The following is a 25,320-nucleotide window of genomic DNA, read 5'->3' as shown; positions in this document are numbered from 1 at the left end:
GGACCATCTCGAAGCAGGGCTGTAACATGCGAGCAGTCCATTCGCGGCTAGAGTCAACACTGTATTAATGCTGCAAGAGCCAGGTCCACATCCTATTGAGTGACTCGAAGGGATGCCAGTTTCAAGTGGTGCTCGGGGCAAAAGAGGGCTCCCAACAGGGGCAGGCAAGCTTCTCCGCCCCTTAGGCTGCGTGACCAAGCGGATCCTAGAGTACTAGAGGTACCTGTGGCCAATACTGACGCTGTGAGGTTTCGAACATGCTTCTGGAAGAGAGATGGCAGCCAAGACCCCTGGAGTTCTGCAGAAGGCCGAGCGTTGATTCTGGGCTCTCCCAGAGATGAAGTGCCTGACCATGGGACACAGAATTGACGGTATGACCCCAGATGTGCATTATGATCTGAGTTTCATCAGGTCCGAGGAGTCATAGGCCGGGTGGGTACAGCCAGCAGTCATCCACTGTACAATAAAAAGGATACATTCACAATTTGGCCCAACCAAACCCAGACGACACAAGGACACGACATGAACAGGTGGCCCGGACTCCCACGGCACCTACTGCTTTTAAACCAACACGTCTCTCAACAGAGCAACGATAAAGAAGGTCTGTGGCTTTCCTTCCCGTGTAAAGAACTGTTTTGGACCTCTGTATTGTTAGGGATAAAGAAAGAAAGAATTTGCCATAGCAGCAGCCCCATATCGAGTGTCGGAGATACCACAAGTGACAGAGCAGCTGTGTGGCAGTTGGGGCTACCACGTGATTCCGTTTACAAGAACTCACTCCCCTTCTCCAAGACGCGTCTGGCTTTTGCAAAGGCTGGAAATGTTCACTGGACAGAGATGTGATGGGAACCGCTATCCCTGTATCCTTTCTTTCTTCAAGGGTAACACTGATCTGTAATCCCTCTCAAAATGCTGTATTGCTTCGGATTTACTATGTTGGCCAGGATAAAGGATAGTTTCCACATGGCCCTTCCTATCAAAAGGACTTTTACCCTATCAGCCAGGGAGCCGATACAAAGAATCTGTTAAGGATGTGCATTTCATGTATGCATTGTGGTCCGTTTTCATTGGGAACCAGAGAAATAAACAAGGGGTTGGGTCCTTAGACTTTCCTCCCAGTGTACAGTTACAACAGGTCTCTTTGGGGGAAAGACTGGAGATCCATCTACTATGTATACTTGAAATGGCATCACAGGATCCTTCTTCAGGGGGATCCAATCCCCCCTCCTATGGCTTACGGGTTTGTGGACGTGACTGGTGGGGACTGAGTCAGGGACAGGTATTTTCCATTGTGGCTGCTGAAATTAGCCTTCTGCTTTCCAGTGCTCCGTACTTCCTCATTAAAAAAACTTGAGAAACACTCTGGTTCATCTGCCTCACCACTAGGAACACCATGATCTGTTAGCCAATGCCCTGTAGGTCAAGGCACGCTGAATGCCACTCTGGCCTTCCTGTCAATTATAGTAATAATGCCTCTTGCCTCTGATGTTAAGTGCTGCCACGTGGCTTTTGCCATTCCAGAATCCCCCTGTTCCTACTGGAATTAGAAACCCTAGTTCCACGGTAACATCTTCCATTGTCAACTGGCCTTCAAAGATGCCGGTGGACCTCTCACAAGGGAGATCTCTATTGCTCTACTGAGCGAACCATTGTCTGTGTCCTCCAGAAGTACAGAGTCAGGTGATAGGTTTTCAGGTCTTATGTGGTAAGTCCATTCTACCATTAGTATTTTCCTGAATCTTTTGTCTCCTTTAATATTCTGCCAAAGCAGTTCTGACATCATTACCTCATTTACTGTAGGTCATTCCCATGTCCAAGTATCAAGGAGCCAAGTTTCTAGGTAACTAGACTGGCTCCAAATACCCTTGTCAAAACTTTGGGTCCCGAGTGATAGGTGTGTGACTTCATATCGTTAGTCCTGTATTCTGCCTCTTCTGCATATCTAATATCCCAAAGATCCACCTGCACATATGTTTCCTGATCCCTGCTGGTACAACTCAGCCAGTTCGTGGAATTGATTTTGGGTGTAGGTAATTTTCCCTGGGGTGGGGATTATACTTCCTCATTCAGGCTGTGTGGAGATCTGACCCTGGCTATCAGCCTATGAACAACAAGTTGAGTAGAAGAGGATCTTAAGAAGACCAAGCTTCATTCTGTGAGGCACTTGCTGCGGGTAAGGTCGTGGGTTATTCCGGTATACAGAAAAGGGGAGTCTGTTCTCCTCTGATAAAGGGGATGGGGCTACTTTTTCCAGCCAGGGTAATTCTGAGCAATGTTGAGACTGAAGACTCTCAAGCTCACCCAACCAGGGTTCCCCACCCCGAGCCCCCGGTGTCTGGTCCTGAACCCCATTCTTTTTCTATCTGGCTCTGGCTTTAACACAGGAAATTTATCACGGCTGCACATTTAGCATACTTTGTGCGGCCTGTACAATTCCGAGCCTTTATAATCAGACCCTGGATCTGACGTTTATGCATAGTCTGCCCTTGGGCGGTAGAAGATGAAAACTTTAAGGTTGCCATATAGGCCCTCTGGCTTCCGCAGTGCACCATAAGGTGGCGATGAACCATCCAGAATTTTTCGTTTCTTTTTTAAAGTTTCCGATGCCCTCAAAAGCAGTTTCTCGTGCCAGCCTTTATAATTATTATCAGCCCTTATTAATTAAGTTCAGCAGCCACCTGATAATTGAAAACCTCACCTGATCACAATTAACCTCAGGTGACAGCTTTAGCAATTGCAGTATCACTCATCAGGGCTTCACTAACCAATAGCAATGGGTGACTTATTACATCCAGTCGGCGGGGGACACGCCAGCACAAAATCCCGTCCTGAGAGTCTGCTTCTTAAGGGTCGCTTCTGGTAACAGCTGCCTTAGCCTTAATTTTGCCTTAATTTTGCTAGAAATAGAATGTGGTACACTCACGCTCTAACAATTCATTGGGGTGCGCAGTCCCAGGAAAGCAAGAGAGGGAGAAAAACGGGAGAGCAGCAGGCAAGGAGGGAGAGTAATCACGGAGGGTAATTACCGAGCCGGCCTGAGCCTTGCAAAAGCCAAAACCACTTGGTGTCACCGGACAGCACGAGAAACTGCTGTGATTCTGATCAACCCACCAGGAAAAAGAAGGGCGAACAACGTATCTAGCGTTTCCCTCTTACCGCATATATTCGCTTGGCATTTGTGCAAAGTGGTGTTATACCCTGAGACGTCCAGGTGGTGCTAACTGGCCCCTCCAAACAGCTGACAGGGAAGCCGTAACTTCTATGGGTCCAACTCAGGCAATGTGTACGTGCATCATTGTCTCTGTCCCAGCCAGGGCTGCAAAGGGTTCTCCTCACTCTGGTGGCCACGGTAGCAAAGCCAGTGACCATGTCTTTGCAATCACAGAAGTAGCAGTAGGCGACGCAGGCGAGCTCTGGTCAGGAAGCAAGGCGAATGACAGAGGCCTGGAGTGAAGGGGATAAGCCGGATGGAGCAGGTCTGGGGTGCACATAGACTAGGTCAGGCATACCCTGGTTTCTTTCAAAAGGAAATGGGTACTTAGAGCACAATTGAAGCATTAGATGTATTCATTGCTGCAACGTTGTCATTGCCTCAAAAACTTTTCTTTGGGCAGCGAGGATATTTCTCTCTCTTTTGGAAGTAAACTAGGAGTTCATATTGGTATTTCTAATTAAAATGGAAGATTACAGGGTCTTACTTGGGTTTATACCTGAGTCTGTTGTGCTGAAAATCTTGGTTTGCAGTGACATTAAGGAACATGCTTATTTGCTGATCCTACAGGACGAATGTGGTAGTTTCAAAATAAAAATACTAATCACCCCGCTCCCCGTGTCAGGACCATATTAATCTTCACTTACATGTGGTCCCAGTCTCTGCAATGCTTCTTGCTGACAGAGGAATACACAGCCCTGATTTTTTGAACTCAGAGCGTGTGACTTTCTTTGGCCAATAAGACCAGATGAAAGAAGAGTGACGGTCACTTCCAGGAGGAGGTTTTAAGAGCCCGAGTATCTTTTCCTTCCGCCTCAATGAGTGGCAAATATTCCACAGATGCTACCGCCCGACTTGGGTCACGGAGGAAAGAGGACACAGATCGGAGCTATAGCTAACATACGATAAACATGTAGTGTGAGGGGAAAAGAAACTTTTATGATTGAAAAGCCACCAAGACTAGGGGTTGTTTATCACCATAGAAATAATCTAACCTAGGGGGCGCCTGGGTGGCTCAGTCGGTTGGGCGTCTGACTTCGGCTCAGGCCACAATCTCACAGTTTGTGGGTTCGAGCCCCGCGTCGGGCTCTGTGCTGACAGCTCAGATCCTAGAGCCTGCTTCGGATTCTGTGTCTCCCTCTCTCTCTGCTCCTCCCCAACTCATGCTCTGTCTCTCTCTCAAAAATAAATAAACATTAAAAAATTAAAAAAAAAAAAGAAATAATCGAATCTACATACCACTGAATACATTTTAAGATTTCCTCATGGTTCTTTTTAGTCCTTAGGATAGATCCCATTAAGGATATACTGCTGAAATACAGCTTTCCAGAGTCATTTGCAATAACTCTTCTTTGGGTGCCTACACCACCAAACCAATATACAATTATTATCGTTTCCATTTCCCCAACTTCCATAAATCTTCCCTTCATCTTAATTTTACTTTTAACGACTTTTGTTTTTAAAAATATGTATTTATTGGGGCGCCTGGGTAGCTCAGTTGGTTAAGCATCCGACTTCGCCTCAGGCCATGATCTCGTGATTCGTGGGTTCCAGCCCACATCGGGCTCGCTGCTGTCAGCACAGAGCCCCCTTCAGATCCTCTGTCCCCCTCTCTCTGCCCCTCCCACACTCGAGCACTCTCAAACATAAAAATAAACATTAAAACATTTCTAAAACAGTAGTTATTTATTTCGAGAGAGAGAGAGAGGGAGAGAGAGAATCCCAAGCAGAGCCCAACACGGGGCTCCATGTTACCAACTGTAAGATCATGGCCTGAGCTGAGATCAGGAGTCAGACGCTTAACCGACTGAGCCACCCAGGCGCTCCTACTTAATTTTACTTTCGAATTAAAACATTTACACAGCTCCAAAGTCAAAATTACACAACAAATTCTGTGCAGTTAAGTCTAGGTGCCATCCCTGCCCTCCTATCTGGTTCCTTCTCTCTCCTTATAGGTCCGCATTCTTACTGGTTTTTGGTTTATCCTTCCATTATTACCTATGGATAAGATAAGCAAATATGTTGGGGCGCCTGGATGGCGCAGTCGGTTAAGCGTCCGACTTCAGCCAGGTCACGATCTCGCGGTCCGTGAGTTCGAGCCCCGCGTCGGGCTCTGGGCTGACGGCTCGGAGCCTGGAGCCTGTTTACGATTCTGTGTCTCCCTCTCTCTCTGCCCCTCCCCCGTTCATGCTCTGTCTCTCTCTGTCCCAAAAATAAATAAAAAACGTTGAAAAAAAAAATTTTTAAAAAAAGATAAGCAAATATGTTTCTATATTCATATACCCCCTTTCCTACACAAAAGATAGCATATCATAAATACCGTTCTATAACTTGCCTTTCTTAACAATATATCCTGGAAATGATTTCACAGAAGTATATAGAGATCCTTCTTATTTATTTTTACAGTTTTATACTATTCAGTTGTATGAATGCACCATAGGTATTCATGGACATCTGGGTTGTTTCCATTCTTACACTATCACAATTATTGGCAGTGGATATCCTTGTGCTATCTCATTTTATATTTTTACCAGTGTATTTTTGAGCTAGATCCCAAAAGTGGAATTGCTATGTTAAAAGGTAGGCGAATGTGTAATTTCTCTAGATGGTCCAAATTCTCCTCCAAGGGGTTGTATCCTTTTGTATTTCAGCAACGTACGAGAACCTGTTTCTGGGAGTTTTATTAAAGGAACATAGTGTCAGGCCTTGGGTTTTTGCCAATCTGATAGGAAGGAAATGATATCTCGTATAGTTTTAACCTGCATTTTTCATATTCTGAGCAAGCTGAGCCTCCTCCCATATATTTAGGGGTCATGCACATCCCTTCCCCCCACAAACCATTAATATACTCTGCCCATTTTTCTGCAGGGTTCTGGTGCTTTTGTTCTCAATGTTTAGAAGCTCTTTATCTGTTAGGAATATTTATCTTTCATCTATGATATAGTTTCTATTTTAAATGGTAGGATCCCTATATAGGAGAATCTGGGAACATTTAGCAAAATTACTAATGCGTCTTCCCTTTGACCCAGAAACCACACTATGACAATGGACTTGACGTGTCAAGCTGTTGACCCAGCAGCTGCCTACCTCTGGGCTTTTTGTCATGTAAGAAAAAGAATCCTTTAAGTGACTGTACTCAGTTTCTAAAATTTATTGTTACTTGATGCTTTCTGACTTGAATATAAACATCTGTTTTTTTAAATATCAGACTATTGTAAATTGTATTTAAATGTTCTTCCCTGCCCCTAGGCAGGTCAACAGTGTCTATTCTCTCACTCCAATCGCTATTTGTCGCCTATCGTTTGTCTCTTATCTTTTATTCCATTTTTCCCCCACCACGATGTTACCCCCACCCAGTGACACAACTGTAAGTCAGTAAGTAGTATCTGGTACAAAGTTGAATGTGGGGCCCCCCCCGCACACAACCAGGGCTCCCAGGGAAGCAGAAGGGAGAGAGGAATGGTTTCGCTGTTTTTTTCTCCTTTCTTTCTTTGGAATGAGCCCTCTGTGACTAGCAGGTGGAGGCCTGGTACTCAGGACAGGATGACTGCTCGAGCTCTGTGCGCATGCTCAGGAAGTTGTGACTTGCCTGGGGCACATGGGGAGCCTGGGCCCTGACTGGCCCCCTCTTGGGCCAGCTCAGGGCCTCCTGGGCTGTGTGTCTTCTTTGGCTATTATCCCTTTGGCCACATAAATGGTATACCTGCTCTCCCTGGCCTCGGTGGAGATCACACTATTTCGAGAGTCTGATGCTTTGGGTCAGCTCATGGCTGTGCCTGTCATTTCATATGGAGGAGTCCAGATTTGGCACTAATGTCCATAGACTCTATCTTAGAGAAATAAAAACACTAGTCCATAAGGATTTATATTCTGGGTTATTTATGGCTACACTGTTTGTAGTGGCCAAAAAAAAAGGAAACGACATAAGTGCCTATCAATAGGGCCAATAAATGATGGTACATTCATACAGTGTGGCATTGTGTTGCGCCTAAAAAATGAGTTAGAGCTGGATCTATTGACCTGGAGAGGCGACAGTGATATACGGTCTTTGATAAGCCACTGCAGTGAGACACCGTATGCTCCCCTTTTTCTCTGGATCTTCTTTCAATAAGCAAGAAGACTTCCTTGGTTTATGTCTATGTGTGTGTTCATAGTTTTGAATATTTTGCATATGTTGGGCCTCGGTTTCTTCATGTGTTAACGGAGGAGGACACTGGGGCTTCCGTCATACAGCGACAGGGAGGGTCATAGGAGCTGCAGCAGGTGCACAGCAAAACACGGTAAAAACAATACCTCCCTGGTAATAAGCATTCAGTGGATCTTTGCTGTTCTTATCACTATGGCTATTTCACTTTACTATTTTTTTAATGTTTATTTATGTTTGAGCTGGGGGAGGGGCAGAGAGAAGAGGGAGACACAGAATCGGAAGCAGGTTCTGAGCTGTCAGCACAGAGCCCAACGTGGAGCTCGAACTCACGAACTGCAAGATCATGGCCTGAGCCAAAGTCGGACACTTAACCGACTGAGCCACCCAGGCGCCCCTCACCATGGCTATTCTAAAAGAACACGGAGAAAGACGTAGGAGATATTTTCAGGCCGTTAATCCTGGTTACAATGTCAGGGGCGGGGGGGAGAAAGTCAGGAGAAAGAGATAAACCGTGATTTTCACAAAGTAGAAATATTATTTATGATCAAAATTAAAGCGAAATTGTGGAAATTAATATCCTAAGTGGTGTCTATGATGTGGTAATGAATAAGAAGCACTATATATGTGTGGGGGCAAAAATAAAAATATTGATTTAATTAGGTGACTGGAGTGCAGGCAATTTTTCTCTTAGATCCTGTGGTTACTTCGATGCGGTTTTTCCTATCAATTATTTGGGAGGAAGGCCTCGTATGGCTCCTGGCACACAGGTGCTCAGTAAATGGTACCTATGGCTAAATTAATTTTATTTTAATAACTGCTCCCCTCTCAGCTGCCCAGCCTTAGGCTCCCCCCGAAACACCCATGGCTCCTCACGGGGGCCCCTGCATACCCGCTGATAATTCGTGGTTGCAGAGTTGTTTGGGTCCTGTGCCGTTAAGCAACAGGGAAGCATGATTGAAACTGTTGTTAACAATTGAACTGAAAAGGTAGCACCTGATGCGAAGGCCCCGTACCTCTTACCGCCTCACCCTACACAGTGACACGCAAGGGATGTCCTAACTTATTTTATGACACATCACAGAGCCAATTTCCAGATTGGAGCTGCCACACCAGGGAAGGCTCCCTGGAGAGAAGATCATAAATTCTGATCTCCAATCATCTTCTCCCATTTAACCAGATGTGGCATACCAAGCTCCAGAAGTGTAGGCGAGGAGAGGCGTGGGCGGAGTGTGAGAGCGGGTGGAGGTGAGGGGTGTCACTATGGCCTTGGGACAAGCACAGTGGAGAATGTCACTTGTTCTCTTAATCTCGCTTTCTGGTTTTACTGGAAATTTAGGCTTGACCATGAAGGCATTCTGTGACTACATTTTTACCTGCCCTCTCAGGGAGGAATGAGGGCATCTGGTTCTCAGAAAACAACTCCACGCCTCATATATTATGGAAGAGTATGTAACGGGAATGGATGACGGACCTGAGGGGATTTCAGGGCTGGAATGTGCTGGATACGCCTTCGGTACTTCCTCAGACCCTCCTGAATTCACCTGCTTTATCAGATTCTGCTGGCTTCACCTGCAACTTGGGCCCCAAGCTGATTGCCCTCTCTTGGTCATCATGCCTCTCTGTAAGTTCCTCCTGAGAGTGATAAAACGCATAACCAGTGTCTCTGGTTCCTCCCATCACTTCCAGACTCAGATACAGCATCACAGCAAAGGGTATAGGATCTGGCTTTCCAAATAATTCTCAAAGGGACCCAAATGATGCCACTCAGAAATGTGCTGAGATTAATGCCACATGGGGCAGACTTTGATCGATGGGAAATAAGAGAAGGGAAGGAAACTGGCAGATACATTCTGCCTCATCCCTCTTCTGAACGGACTGCTCCCAGAGACAGTTTCTCCATATAATGTGCCTGGAGACTTCCACGTGGCTGAACAATTCTCTTGTTGACAACCTGCTTTTCTCAGCTCATCCTGAGACACGGTCGGCTCAGTAATCACCGCCTTGCATTGCTTTGCAATCTGCTCCTTTCCTCCCCTTTTTCCTCACTCTTACTGCCCTAGGCTTATACAGCACAATAAGACTGGCAGCACCTAATCCCTGCTGCAGGCTCCATTCTCTAGGGTAAAGTGGTAAACAGAATAGTGGCCCCAAAAGAGGTCTATGTTCTAATCCCCGGAACCTATGACTGTGTTACCTTTCATAGTAAAATGGATTTGCAAATACGCTTAAGTTAAATGTGTTAAGATGGGGAAATTATCCTGGATTATCCAGGTGAGCCCAATGTGATCACAGGGATCCCTAAGAGAGGGAGACAGGAGGGTCAAAGTCAGGAGAAGGTGATGTCAGGTTGGAAGCAGAGATTAGAGAGATGTAGCCATGAGCCAAGGAATGCGGGCTAGTCTAGAAGCTAGAAAAGGAAAGGATCAGCCTCCCCTGGAGTCTCCAGAAGGGACCCTAACAACACTTTGTGCCCCATAAGACTCATTTCACACTTCTGACATCTGGAACTGTCGGAGAATAAATCTGTGTTGTTTTAAGCCACTAAATGTGTGGTAATTTGTTATATCAGCCATATGAGACTAATGCAGGAACCTTGGCTAAAACAGCTCTTAAATGCCCTGGTTTCCAGCATGATCCTATTTTGCATGATTAAAGTTGAATGCCATATTGTACTTTTCCTCTCTGAATTCCTTCTGTGAACAAATCCTAATCTCTCCTCTGGCAGATGGATGCCCTGGGTGGGCTGGGGCAGAGATTTATTGTCACAAAGGTAACTGTATATATATGTGTTTATATATACACAATCAACAAAAACAGGAAGACGGGAAGGAAATGTTATTAACCATGGCAGCAGGTGACTTATTTCCTGCCTTGAACTTTTGTAGATTTCCCCTCTTATCTCCAAAAGACAGACATTTTTCTATTATAGTAAAAAAATCATTTAAAGTGATTAGGTAAGAGACAGTCTAAGGATTTGCACCAGCCTCTGGTATTCTAGAAGTTAGTATAGAGGACAGACTACCATGAGCTGGAACGGTCAGGGTAGGCTTCATGGAGGAGGGAGGAATCAGAGAAAGACCTGGAAGGATGGGTATTGAGGGGTAGAGTAAGAGAAGGAGATATGGTGAAAGCCAAGAAAAGTGTATTTTCCCCAGGTTAATAAATAAACCCATTTGACTTAAAGGGAATGTCTGCAAAGAATGTAATCACAGTACAAAGGAAAAAAATAACGTATGCAGCATTTCCTTTTTGTTGGATATTGTAGTAAGTACTCTGCTGGGTTAACTCACTTAATCTTCCCAAAATCCTCATGAGGAAGTTCTGTAATTATCCTAAGTACACAGACGAGGAAATGGAGGAACTGAATGCCACGTAACTCGGCAGCAAGTTGATTGGGTCCAGATTCAAACCCCACAATCACTCAGAGCTCATGTGTGACATGGAGATTGGAGAAGAACCCTTAAGGCCTTGAAAGAGCAAATGTATTAATTTTCTACTGCTGCACGTAACAGACTGAATGTTTGTATCTGTGTATCCACAGCTCATAGGTTGAAACCCAGTCCCGCGTGTGATGGCATTTGGTGATGAGGCCTTTGGGAGCCCTCACGAATGGGACCAGCACCCCATAAAAAGAGATGCCAGAGAGACGATCTCTCTCCACCACGTGAGGTCACAGCAAGAAGGTGGCCATCTGCAAACCAGGAGGGGGGGGGTCATCACCAGGACGTGACCATGCTGGCACCCTGATCTTGGACTTCCCACCTTCCAAAACCATGGGAAATAAATTCCTGTTGTTTAAGCCACCCATGCTGTGGTATTTTGTTAAAGCAGCCTCACCCAAGACCTTGCATACCGAATTACTAAACATTTAGCAGATTGAAACGATACCCATTTATACAGCGCCGTGGGTCGGAGATTCAAGTAGGGTCAACTGGGGCTTCTGTTCAGGGTCTCGCAAGGCCCAACTCACGGTTTGGGCCAGGCAGGGCTCTCCTCCGGAGGCTCTGGGGACAAATCAGCGTCCAAGCTCCGTCAGGTTGCTGGCTGCATGCGGTTCCTGTGGCTGTGGGCCGAGGTTCTGCCTCCTCGCTGCCTGTGCGTCCTTCTCTTCTGCCAGCGGCTGGAGAAAACGCTCTGCCCCAAGGCGCGCGTCTCAATGAGGCCCAGCTGCATAATCTTCCTTTTGCTGTTTTGTGATTTCGGGAAGGCAGCCCATCCTCCTGACCGGCTTCCCTGGCGGGAGGTGTCGTAGCGGGATGCACTTAGCCGGGGTGGGTTTTAGAAGGATGTTAGAGCACAGCTGGGACTGAGGCGTGGACGGTGTGAAGACTGGAGACCAGAGCGCAGTCATGGGGCCGGACGGTGAAGGCCCAAGTTAGGGCAGGCGCGGGGGAAGACAGACCGGAGAGAAATGGGGACGGTGAATCACCCTGTAACACTTGCGACCTTTTGGAACACCTCCGCGGCCCTTATGTCACATGAGCCTCATGACGCACCTGTGGGGAAGAAGGAAGGCATGATTCTCTCCATTTGACAAATGAAGAAACTGGCGAGTCCCCGAATCTCTGTGCTTCAAAGGTCAGCCTCTGGGTCCCTGGTCCTGGCTGCCTGACTCAGGCTCCCTGTTCCTCTGGAGTTCAGGAACAGGAATTTGGGCCTTGCTATCAGGTGCCATCGGGTTCCTGCCATTGTGTCCTCCTTGGGCCTGCGGGCAGTTCCTTCCCAAGGGAAACATCTTAGGGGAATCTGACTGGCAGGCACAGGGTGAAGATAGGGGACATTCCTTTCATGCTCCGGACCCCCCAGCATTCTTAGGGAGGCTGTGAAGGTGGCCGAAGTGCGGGAAGGAAGGGGATGGGCCGCAGAGAGAGGCTTTCTCACCCCTGTTAGGGGGAAAGGAGATGCGGGAGAGAGACTTTTTTATTTTTGTTTTTATTTTACGTTGTCACCTTGAAGGGAACGACAGGGGACAGGGAGGGTGGAGGGAATGTGGAGACAGAGTGAATGACACCTACTGACTGTAAGTGACACAAGTCTACCGAGGGAAAATGTGGCATTCCAGAGGAGCAGGAAGGGGAAAAAAAAGTCACTCATATTCCCACCAGGTTAGAAATAACACCCTTTAAGATTTTGGAGCCAGAGAGAGAGTCCAAGTTTTGCATGTGGATATGTATGTCCTATATATGTACCTACTATTCTGGAAATCTGCTTTTGTGGTTGATCAATACCTATGATGGCTGTATGGGATGGGTCTCCAAGCAGATTCTTGCAGGGGCTGTGCCCCCTCCCCCACCTAAGCAGCGGTCAGGCATGAGCAAGTCCTGTCTCCCCCTCTCTCCAGGAAAGCCGTCCACTTAGCTTGCCCTGGACAGCCTATTCTTCAGACACAAATCACTTCCAAAAAAAAAAAAATCACTCCATTAAGAAATTCAGCCCAGTCATCTCAGGTCTCAAATGCTTCCATTTTCTCCAGTCCGTCTGAAAAGGAGAGACACAGAAAGGAGAATTTTAAATGGCACATATTGATTGGCTTGGCTCACCAAAAGAAGGCACTTTACCAGCTTTTCAAATTACAATTTATTCAATAGCGAAAAAGTAACTCAATTTGAGAAAGAGCTCTGACACCCCGTAGGAGTTGCTTTCTCTCCACTTAAATTTTATCATGATCATTGTTCACTCATCATTCGCTGGAAGCCACTGGGCAAAGCACAGCTCCTGGCACCTAGGAGACAATCAATGAAGATGGTTGGATTAATGAGACTCTAACTGGCAGGAAAGTTCAAAGTCCAGAGACTTGGGAAATTCAATGTGGGGTGAAATGGGTTGAACGTGCAAGGTTTATCCTCTTTGGTCGCTATTGGGAAGATCACAAGGTTTAGAATCAACCTGACCTAGGTTCAAATCCTGCCCCCTTTTACTTCGGTGAATACTTCATATCTGTGGACCTTAGTGTCCTTGTCAACAAGAGAAGAGACATCTTTCCTGGATGTTTGTTGTGAGGTTTCAAAGGGATGCTCTCCATCAAATGCATCTACAGGACCAGAAGAAAGAAGGTGCCTCTAGATATTGTTCTGCTGGAGATGAGGGTTTGATTTCCCAAAGGGGAGGCAGCTATATCTTGAATCCACTAAAATAGTCATTGAATAAAAAAAAAAGTTGGTTCATCTCTCTCTCTCTCTCTCTCTCTCTCTCTCTCCTTTTTCCTTTGTTCCTTTGTTTTATTTCTTTATACCAGAGGGAAGGTGGGGGGGGGGAGGGGTGAATGGGTGAAATAGGTGAAGGGAATTAAGAATTCACTTATCATGATGAACACTGTGCAATATATAGAATTGTTGAATCATTATATTGGACACCTGAAATTGGTATAACACTGTATGTTAACTGCACTGAAATGAAAATTAAAAGCTTAAAAAAACAACAGTTGGTTCCCTTTACTTCCCAGTTCCTTGTCCTTGCCTGCAATTCCAGAAGCTGCCACCAGAGCTAGAGAAATGGGTCAAGTCAGAATTGCAGTGAACTACCCTGGGCCCTCCTTTTAAAGAGTACAGGGTTTTTCTATACATTATCTCCCCCATTTTTCTGTCTTCAAATGATCTGAATGTCTTTACCCACAATAAAAGGATCCATTTGCAGGGGCGCCTGGGTGGCTCGGTTAAGCATCCAACTTCGGCTCGGGTCATGATCTTGAAGTTTGTGAGTTTGAGCCCCGTGTCAGATTCTGTGCTGATGGCCCAGAGCCTGGAGCCTGCTTAGGATTCTCTGTCTCCCTCTCTCTCTCTGCCCCTCCCTGCTCTCTCTCTCTCAAAAATAAACAAACATTAAAAATATTTTTTTTGAAAAGGATCCATTTGCATATCAGCTTCTCAATTATAGATCTTGCTTGACTTAACAATGGGGTTAGTCCCAATACACCCATTGTGAGTTGAAAATATCATAAGTCAACAATGCACATAATTCACCTTACCTACCAAACATCCTAGCTTAGCCCAGCCCACCTTAAATGTGCTCAGAACACTTACATTAGCCCACAGTTGGTTGTCAGCATATCATTGCTGACCCTCGCGATCGCGGGGCTGACTGGGAGTGGTGGCTGCCCTGCCCATCGGCCCCAGAGAGGACCATACACTTACTACTAGCCAGGGAAAAGATGGAAATTCAAAGTACAGTTTCTACCAAATGCGTATCACTTTCACACCATCATCAGTTTGAAAAATCTTGTGTTGGGATACAGGAGTGCTGATGCATAGGGGCACTTGTTCCCCAATGTTTATAGCAGCACTCTCAACAATAGCCAAATTATGGAAAGAGCCTAAATGTCCATCAACTGCCGAATGGATAAAGAAGATGTGGTTTATATATACAATGGAATACTACTTGGCAATGAGAAAGAATGAAATCTGGCCATTTGCAGCAATGTGGATGAAACTGGAGGGTATTATGCTGAGTGAAATGAGTCAGTCTGAGAAGGACAGATATCATATGTTTTCACTCATATGTGGATCTTGAGAAACTCAACAGACCATGAGGGAAGGGAAGGGGAAAAAAAATAGTTACAAACAGAGAGGGAGGGAGGCAAACCACAAGAGACTATTAAATACAGAGAACAAACTGAGAGTGGTTGGGGGTTGGAGAGAGGGAAAATGGGTGATGGGCATGGAGGAGGGCACTTGTTGGGATGAGCACTGGGTATTGTATGTAAGCCAATTTGACAATAAGTTATATTAAAAAGAAAAAGAAAAAAATCTTATGTTGAATCATGGTCAGCCAGGGGCCATCTGCACTTTACTGTCAAAGTCATAGGCTGATTGGTTGCAGGTGATAAAGAAGAGAGTAGGGAGAAAATCTTTGCAAGTTTCTAGGTTCCTGCATTTGGGATCAGTTGCTGACAACCTGGGAGAGACTTTCTGCTAAATGTTCTAGGATGCTTATTGAGCTTCTGGAAGATAAGCGGTTAACTCTTAGGTCAAAGATTGGAATTAAGAACAAAGGTCATGGTGACCTGAAAAAGGATTTTCTTTCTTACTTGCATAGGGCTTTCATTTTTAATTTCTTTTTATTCAATTAATTTCATGCTATTTCATTTCTTTCATTTATTCATTTCTTTCATTTCATTTTCCTTCAAACATTTATTGGTGCAATATTGTGAGTAGCATTGCTGTAGCTAGGCCCTGGGGATTTTTCTGGGAACAAAACAAATGAAGCCTTTGCCTCTTGGAGTTGAGATTCTGCTGGGGGAGACAGACAGTTGAACAATAAACATAAGATAATGGCAGGCAGTAATAAATGTTCCAAAGGAAAAAAAAAAAAAAAGCAAAGTAAGAAGCTAGACTGTCATGGAGGTAATATCTGGGCAAAGTAACCGAGAACAAAGGCAGAGTAAGCCTTTGCAGATATCTGGGGATGAAGGAATGTTCCAGGCAAACAAGTAGAAAGTGCAAAGGCCTGAAGTCAGGGGCATGTGTTGTGGCGATGAGGAGCTAGGAGGCCAGTGTGACCGGAGTATACTGAGCACAGGGGAGAGCAGAGGGACATAAAGTTGGAGACGTGGCCCAGATCGCACGGACCCTTAGAGGATGTAGTATCGACCTGGGATTCTATGCCAAGTTTGGGAAATTGTTAAAAGGTGTTATAAGCGGGATGACTTCTATCCTCCCCCCTCCAATTAATACCTTGAAGACCTAACTGCCCGTATCTCATAATATGACTGTATCTGGAGACGGATTTTGAAGACGATGAAACTGCCATGAGGCCATTACAGTGAGCCCTAACCTAGGATGACTGATGTCCTAGAGGAAATTTGGACACAGAGAGAGATACCAAAGATGCTTGGGGATACAGAAAAGACCACGTGAGGACCACAAGTCGAGGAGAGAGGCTTAAGAAGAAACCCAAACTGCCAACACCCCGATCGTGGACTTCCAGCCTCCACGACTGTGAGGAGAGAAATCTATTGTGTGCGCCAGGCAGTCTGTGGTATTCTGTTATGGCAGCTCTTAAAACAAACACAAAGGGTATCGAAGCACAGACTGCCATCATCTGGCTTTAATTTTCAAATGATCACTCCAGCTGCTATGAAAAAAGGGCCATGGTGGGGAAGAGTGGAGGCAAGGAGGCCAGCTAAGAGGCTGCTGCAGTGACCCAGGTAAAATGGGGCTGTGGGCTGGACTGTACCAGTAGGAAAAGAGGTGATGAGAAGTCCCGAATCCAGACAAACCTTGCAGGAAGAGCTAACGGGATTTGTGGGAAAGAGGAAATGGACATGCTGGCCAAGTCAGGCTTGCTCAGGATGTCCACTCAGGCACTGGCCAAAAGCATCCAATCCCTTGTCCCCCCAAGAGGTTCCGGGTACTGCGACAAGATCTTAAAAAAAAAAGTCCTAAGATTTTACAGCCAAACTGATCTTACAAGGAACAAAAGGCAGAGGCTACTGAAGGAAAGGAGATCCTAGGATAGTTCTAGGGTCAGAATGCTTGGATTTAAATCCTGGATCCACTTCTTACTGTGTGACTAAGGGCAAGTTATTGAAACATTCTAAATGTCAGTTTCTTCATCCATGCAATGAAGACGACAATATCCACCACGTGGGCCTGTTGTATGAATTGGTGTATTTATGTAAAGCTCTCAGCATAGATTTGTCCTATAGTAAATGGTATGTATTGGTTAGCTCTTGCTGTGTAACAACCCCCCCCCAACAACTCAGTGGTTTATACAAGAAGCATGTATTATTGCTCATGAATATGCATGTCAGTTATTTTTCTAAGGGGGCCAAGAAGGACCAAAGACATGAGATCTGTTTCCAAAGGACCTGTGAACTAGGCAAACAGTGGGAACACACACATAAAGCTCACAAATCTTTGCACAGGTTGTAGGAGCTTGTAAGGATGCACTGGGACTGGCTGGGAGACACGAGTTCTGGTCCAGTTGTGGGATTTGGGGCAAGATCCTTCCCTCAATGTGTCTCAGTTTCCATATATAAGGGAAGGAGTTGGATCAGACAATCTTGAGAATTTCCTCCAGATAGGGATTCCCTTGAATGTATGTAATACTACCTGCCTACCCGTGGCTTGAACAAATGGGAGTGGTGTTATGCAAATCTGGAGCTAAGCAGTCCAGGACTCAGTGATACCTGCTGTCTCCCTGCTCTGACACCCTTAGAGGGCTGGCTTGTCATCTCAGTCCCAAGGCAGTCACTGTGCCTCCAAATATCGCACCTTTGTTCTAGGTAGGTAAAAGGGAAGGGGCAGAAAGAGAGCAAAGGTTCATACCCACAGAGTCTGTTTCTATTTGTAAGAAAATCAAAGACTTCCCTGTGAGCCCCATCCTGATGATTTACGCTTGTCTTTTTATTTTTTATTCATTAAAAATTTTTAAATTAATTTATTATTTTGAGAGAGAGAGAGAGAGCAAGTGCACAAGCAGGGGAAGGGCAGAGAGAAGCAGAGACAGCATCCCAAGCAGGCCCTGTACCATTAACACAGAGCCTGATACAGAGCTCGAACTCACAAACTGTGAGCTCATGACCCGAGCTGAGATCAAGAGTCGGCTGCATGGGGCACCTGGGTGGCTCAGTCGGTTAAGCGTCTGAATCTGGCCCAGGTCACGATCTCACCGTTCCCAAGTTCAAGCCCCACGTCAGGCTCTGTGCTGACAGCTCAGAGCCTGGAGCCTGTTTCAGATTCTGTGTCTCCCTCTCTCTCTCTGTCCCTCCCCCACTCATGCTCTGTCTGTATCTCTCAAAAATAAATAACCATTAAAAAAAAAAAAAAGAAGAATCCGAAACTTAACCAACTGTGCCACCCTACGCTTGTCTTTTTAACCAGAGCTGTTCTCCATAGCTGCCCAAGTAGAAGGTAGCTACAAGTTCTGAACAGGAGTTGGGTCAGTAAATCATGCTGCTGGCTGCAAACACTAACTACACATTCATAGAGTCCCATGGGAGCAGCCCTTGGGTCCTCAGACCCACAGGGAACTCTGGCCAGTCAGAGTTGTCCCTCTGGTAACGTTTCCCATATAATTTCATGGGACTATAAATTCTTTTTTTTTAATTTTTTTTTTTAATATTTATTTATTTTTGAGACAGAGAGAGACAGAGCATGAATGGGGGAGGGGCAGAGAGAGAGAGAGACAGAATCGGAAGCAGGCTCCAGGCTCTGAGCCATCAGCCCAGAACCCGACGCGGGGCTCGAACTCACGGACCGTGAGATCGTGACCTGAGCTGAAGTCGGACGCTTAACCAACTGAGCCACCCAGGCGCCCCAATATAAATTCTAAAAAAGACAAGGACACTGCTTGCTCGTTCTCACCCGGATCTTCAGAACCTGGTCCAGGGCCTGGCCCATCAGAGTTGCATGGCAAACATTTGTGAATGAACAAATCGCCCATCAGTGTGTATGGATTTCAATGGACGGGGCACTCGGGGAATGAGGGATCTGGATAATTGGATTTTCTGGCAGCCTGAGGCTGAAGCAGAAAAGCTTATGATTTCAAATTAATTCCAGCAACACTGAGTGCCTTCCGCATCCATAGCTCCAAGGTAAAAACACACGTGCTGTGTATGTGTAATGGTCGGGGTCTCGGCAAGAAAGACGGCGCCGTCAGGGTGAGGGTGGGGCTTGAGGAGGCTCCACTCACACAGGCGTGACAGGCTTAAGGGAAACCAACAAAGGGTGCCGGAGTCCCCCTTGCCAGCAGTGCTGGGGAGCCCTGCCGTCCCTGGGGGGCACAGGGGAAGGGGAGGCAGTGGATCCCCCACAAGATGAGAGCCAGAGCAGGAGCTGGAGCTACAGCAGATGTCTTGGCAGGCGCCGTGGCCTCACACAGGGGAGCCCCGCCCCCCGGCCACTGTGCACAGAGAGAATGAGCACTCTGCCTCTGCTTCCTTCCCCCCCCCCACTGCTCACCTGCTGGTGCATTTCATCTGCCAAACCCTCCTGGGAACCAGAGGAGGGGGCAGCCTACTGCGGTCAAACCCCAGGGGGGCACAAAGCAGGGAGGGGAAGGGTTGGGGGAGGGTTGCGTTGGGGGCAGGTGGACATTAGTGTCCACTTCTACATAGTAGAACAGAGGCCTGGAGTAGTTCAGTCCTTTGTCCAAGTTCACATGGCTTGGGCACGGCCAAGCCAGGACTAGTGCTCAGACCATCTGACTCCCATTCCAGTGCTCGTTCCCAGCTCCTCGCCACCTCCTACTGCAGCCTACTTGAGAGACAGCCTGCTCATTCCTTTTGCTTCTGGATTCTTCTCGGGAGTGAGGAGACCTGGGTAGAAAGCACTGCCTTTCTGGGCAGGAGAATGAATTCTGCAAAACGTAGATTGGAAGTTGGCTGGGGGTGTTCTGTTTAAGCCTTTTTAAGAGTGGAAAGAAAATTAGGTCTGCAGTCAGCAGGGCTGAGTACTAGGTGGGCCCCCACTGACAACGGGTATTATTTATTGAGCCTCTGTTATGTGCCAGGCACTGTCCTATATGCTTCACACACATCATAACCCTCAAAGGAAGGTATTATTATTTCCATTTGCCTGGCTCCAAAACAGAAGCATGGAGAGGTTAAATGACTTGTGCAAGGTAGAGCTAGGATTCAAAATCAAGACTGGATACAAAGGCCAAGATCCTACCTTTACTCTCATGGTTGCCCTTCAGAGGACTGCAAGCTGATTTTGACCCATTTGGACCCTGAAATTTTGTAAAAAAAAAAAAAAAAAAAATGAAATCAGTGGCCAACAGCTTAAAATTGTGTGCCATTTCACATAAAAACCCGAATTTCCGACTTCTATGGAAAAATGGGAAGATTGGAAACCCTGGGCCCATATTCTCATACGGCAACAATCAACTAACGCTGAGTGACAGCTACCTCCTTTAAATGGGAGATTTGCTCTCATTTTGCCCTAGTCCTCACCACTCCCTACTGTCCAACACTGAGGCTGCAAATCCGTTGCCATTCCTCATCTGCTTTCCCATAGATTCTCTTACACCCAGGCCACTCCACTTATTTACATTGCCAGCTTGGCTGCAGTAGGTGTTTGGGTTGTGCCCACATCACTGATACAAGATGATCTACTGGGGTGACAGAAGCAAACATTTGACCTTCTGTTAATGTGTCTGATCTCATTCATGCTTTTTTTTTTCTTTTTAAAGTTTTCTATTTTTCAAGTTAATTTATTTTTTTTAATTTTTTAATTTTTATTTTGAGAGAGAGAGAGAGAGAGTGAGAGCAGGGGCAAGGAGTAGCAGGGGAGAGAGAGAAAGAGAGAGAGATCGACAGAGAGAAAGAGAATCTTAAGCAGATTCCATGCTCAGCGTAGAGCCTGACACAGGGCTTGATCCCATGATCTGGAATCATGACCTGGGCTGAAACCAAGAACTGAATGCTCAACCGACTGAGCCACCCAGGCGCCCCCTGATCCCATGTGCTCTTAATGTTTATTTTCATGTTTTACTGTATATTTAATATATTAACACAACAGTCACGACTGTATTTTATAAATGAATTTTATGCATGTGTCTTGGAGCTATTGCTCAGAACATTTTCCTGATAGGGCTGTGAGATAGAAACGTTTGAAGACCACTGCTCTTAATCCCTGCTTGTACGGTAGTTATGAGACACTGTAGAAATCCCTTTGACTTTCTAGGCCTAGATTTTTTTTTCATCTGGAAAACGGGGATATTGATACTGCCTACCTTGAAGAGTTGTTGCAAAATTCTAAACACCCAGCAAAATGTAAAGTGCTGAGCCATAAAAGCAGAAGGCCACCCTGGGAGACATAACTTGGCACAGCCAGCCATGTGGTGGCCACTCCTCTTATTTTAATGTCAACCTGAAAGGGGGACCAGAAGCTTCCCTGTGGGGTGTTGAGTCGTAAAGCCTGGGCTGCTGGCTGACCTGGTCCAACCCCCTGCTCAGCAACAAGGATTGATTTCCAGGTTCATTAGTGTGTTGATGCACCCCGGAGGAAGACAACCGCTCTGCTCTCATTAAAGAGAAGCAGCCGGCCCATTTCTGTTCACCTTCCCCTCACCTCCAGCCTCCACCCGATATCCCAGAAAGACTTCTCATTTCCTTCAACCCCGATGGTCTCCCCTGTCCTTGGGTTCATTCTCACTTGGGGAGAGTATAGATTTAAAGGTGGATTCAGACACACAGGTGGGGGTGTCAGCACAGTGTCTGCCCCAGTGTGGTCGTGTTAAAGCTCCCTCCCACCAGAAGGGGAGAGATGAACTTGAGATCAGGCACTTCAAAGCTTCTTGAGGGCATCTCTGCCTGAGATGGGGCCTAGGCCTCCTGGGGGTGGGCCCTTTCGTGGACTTAGGGGGTTAGACCGTGAACATTGAGTGAGTCTGTGGGACACTCACTCCTTTCCTTCCAACGCCAAGGATGAGTATACAATTGTTCAAATCCCCAAAGTATGGAGAGAGAATGTTAGCTAGGACCACAGCCTACTAAGTAGTGGAGTATGGATGATCAAATGTCCTGCTTTGCCTGGGACTGAGAGGTTTCCTGGGATATGGGACTTTCAGTGCTAAAACTGGGACAGTTTAGCGCAAACAGAAAAGTTTGGACAGGCCAGATGGAGCCAGAATTCAAACCTTTACAATCTGTCTCTGAAGCCCACATGCTAACCCACTCCTCTGCAGTGCCTTGAGTAAGGACAGAGACAGCCACCAGGGGTATGTGCAGTGTGGCAGGCAGTGAACCCCCGGAGGAAGAAAGAGAAAGAGACTTAATCATAGGGACCAGCTCTCTGTGTTATTTTTCTGAGTGTGGCAGGAGACAGTAGAGAAAGTAGCTCTCTACCCACCCTGTTTGCAAAATGAGATTCCAGTAGAGAGAGGGCCAGAGCGTGTGCAGATCCTATGAGCTCCTGTTCGTAGAACATCTTTCCATTTATAACTTTAGACCAAACGCTGGTGAGGTAGGTTTTCATAGATGAGGAAGTCAGAGCTTTGAGGGGCTCAGAAATGTGCTCAAAGCTCACCTTAGTCCTTTGCTCTGCTGTTAAAAAAAAAAAAATTCCATAGGCCATGAAGCTTATAAACAGTTGAAATTCATTGCTCACAGATCTGAAGGCTGGAAGTCCAAGATCAGGATGCCTGCTTAGTTGGATGAGGGCCCTCTTCTGGTTGCAAACCTCTCACCATATCCTCATATGACAGAACGGGCTAGGGAGAGAGAGACGTGGGATCTCCTTTATGAGGGTGCCAATCCCGCCTTCACAAAGCCTCCACCTTCATGACCGAATCCCTTCCCAAAGGTCCCACTTACTAAAACCATCCCTTTTGGGGGTTACGATTTCAACATTTGAATTCTGGGGGACACAAAGATTCAGACTGTGGCATCCAAGCGAAGAGATGGCCCTAAGTCATGGAGAATTATGAGAGATCTCTTTATGAGCACTAAGCCATTCATGAGGGCTCTACCCTTGTGGCAGAAGGAAATAGATAACCCTCTGTTGAAAGTGGTAGACTTCGCACTTGACCTTAGGTCTTTTTGCCCCCAGTGCCCGTGGTTTCAACCATTAGGCAATACTGTCTCTCCAGGAGGATTTCTTAAAACATAGAGTCATTTCCTATTATTTTTTTTTATGTTTTTTACATTTATTTATTTTTGAGAGAGAGAGAGAGAGACAGAGCACAAGTGGGGGAGGAGCAGAGGGAGAAGGAGACACAGAATCTGAAGCAGGCTTCAGGCTCTGAGCTGTCAGCACAGAGCCTAATGTGGGGCTCGAACCCACAAACCGTGAGATCATGACCTGAGCTGAAGTCGGGCGCCCAACCAACTGAGCCATCCGGGTGCCCTTCATTTCCTATTATTGTTATAACTCAAAGCTGGCAGGGGAGGAAAGTAGGTGGGTGAGAGCTCTGTTCAATCTTTCTGTGCCTTTTGAGTATATTCTCGACTTTCTGCTATTGGCTGCTGGTGTTAAGGCAGGGAGAGTGAGCCAAATTTCCGTGTCTCATATTTCCTTGTTACCAACATCTTGTCAGAAAAGGTCAAAGTTGTTAAGTGCAACACGGTCTTAAAGGTATCTATGGATTTTATTACCCACCCCCCCCATCCTGCACTCCCACTTCTCGAGCCTTGTCTGAGCCTTTTTGGGGGTGTGTGTTGGGGGTGGGGGTGTTACCACACATGTGCACACCCTGGGTTTAATTTATCAGTGTTACAGACTGTAAAAAAGTTAGGCTTTGTAACACTGCCTACGGTCAAGAGCCAAAATTAAAGTGTTATTTAAAATACATGAGAGAGACTGGTAAGTCATAGCTTTGAAAAGTATGATACCACCTTGACTGTAAAATACTACCTCCTTGGGAGACCCAGTCCAAAGAAAAGTTTTCCTCTAGGTCCTGTTAATATGTGAAGCTCCAATCACAAATCTGAGCAGAAGTCAATTCAACATTGAGTGAACGTCTCCTATGTGTCAGGCTCTGTGCTAGGTGCTGTGAGGATAGAAAGATGACATTGACTAGGATCTTTCCCTCATCCAGTCCCCAGGTCATTGAAGGAGACATTATTATACTCCAGGGTAGAAACAAAGAAAGGGACAGTATTCCAGTCAGGGGCAATGGCCTGAGCAAAGATCTAGAGGGTGGAAACTAATTATACTTGGGACAGGGGAAGAGCCTCTTTGGCTCACAGAGCACTGAGGGGAACAAAGACACAGAAAATGCAGGTCCCTGCGGGAAGGAACACCCCCCTGACGTCAGACCTCATTCCTGAAGATATGGAGATGCATATATAAGCCGGAAATAGGCCTCAGGAGAACCTGATGGTCAACCGTAAGAGTTAAATGTTGATAAATCAAAACCCAAAGAATGACACAAACTCGGGGAATTGCCAAACCTAGGGCACAGATGAAGCGGTCAGAAGTTCAGCTGGGGGAGCGCGCTGCACGGGCTGGAGGAGATGTAGCATGCTTCCCAGGCAGAACGGGAATTCAACCTAGAGGTGGCCTTTGGAGAATGGAAAGAATTTCCTTGGCGGGAGAGGACGGCCAGGGGCATTCTGAGCAGAGGGAGTTTCGGGAAGAAGGGTGGGGTGGAGGGAAGGAGGTATACCTGGGGTGTGTGAGTTCCCTGGTTAGACTAGTGCAGAAGGGTCTGCTCTAACTCCCCCCACCCTCTGGGCAAGTGATCGACGGGGTGATGAAGGGTGACCAGGTGTTGGGGGCAGATAGCTCTGGGCTGGGTTGAACTCTGATTTCACTCTAACTGGTCGAACTCTAACTCCTTAACTGATTTTAAGTCACCTCTCTGTACCTCCCTTAGCCCCCGTTTCCTCATTTGCAGAAAGGCCTGAACCAGACTTCCTTTGCAGGGCTGCTGTGAAGGTTAGAGCTTTACGTCCACTAGAGCGCTCTGTGGACAAGTCATAGCGAGTCCCAAGTCACCTGGCCTTCTACTTTGCACGCCCTACGTCTGCTTCCCTCTCAGGAGAAAGGATCACACTCAGGCATTGCTTGCGGCAAGAAAAGAAGACAGCGGCTTTCTTGTTGCGTGAGGAAATCTCCCAGAAGCCCCTGCAGGTCACGTGCTCATTCTGAGTCACTCACTGACAGAGGGGGTGGGGCTTCCCTTAAGGCCAATCGGGCTGGGCAGTGAGCCGGGAGGCGAGGGCGCTTCCAGTCCCGGAAGGGGCGGTGCCCGCTGCACTTCCGGGAGCAGCCGCGTAGCTGCCATGGGGTGCGGGACCGCAAGTGCCCCGCTTGGTGACAGTTTGCAGAATGCGGGCACAGGTGGCAGAGGAGGCCACGCGGATCCCAGGGCTCAAGATCCCTTTCCTTGGTGTTGTCTGGGTCACTAAACTTGGAAATAAAAGGGAAGGGTGAAAAAGAAGCGACATTCTGAGAGAACCGAGCAGCTCAGAGTGGTTGGTATCAAAATCATAATGTTGTCCATAAAGTTCTTTGAAATCCATAGTCTTTTTCCCTCCATTCTTCTCCAGGGCGTAATAACCTATCCCTTTTCATTT

At 46.6% G+C, this 25,320-nt stretch overlaps 2 long non-coding RNA genes across 2 annotated transcripts; both read left to right on the top strand.

The window, feature by feature from the left end:
* Positions 1-1,557: 1,557 nt before the first annotated feature.
* Positions 1,558-3,458, top strand: LOC131488748 (uncharacterized). Its single transcript, XR_009250281.1, has 3 exons — positions 1,558-1,705; positions 2,071-2,173; positions 3,386-3,458. It is a non-coding gene; the product is annotated as an uncharacterized LOC131488748 (long non-coding RNA).
* A 5,174-nt stretch (positions 3,459-8,632) lies between these two features.
* On the top strand, positions 8,633-11,161 carry LOC131487710 (uncharacterized). The gene is made up of 2 exons (XR_009249906.1): positions 8,633-8,979; positions 10,900-11,161. It is a non-coding gene; the product is annotated as an uncharacterized LOC131487710 (long non-coding RNA).
* The last annotated feature ends 14,159 nt before the right edge of the window (positions 11,162-25,320 follow it).

Source organism: Neofelis nebulosa, chromosome 10, assembly GCF_028018385.1.
Source record: "Neofelis nebulosa isolate mNeoNeb1 chromosome 10, mNeoNeb1.pri, whole genome shotgun sequence".
Lineage (NCBI taxonomy): Eukaryota > Metazoa > Chordata > Mammalia > Carnivora > Felidae > Neofelis > Neofelis nebulosa.
The sequence above is the reverse complement of the archived record's forward strand: the minus strand, read 5'-3'. Positions and strand labels throughout refer to the sequence as shown.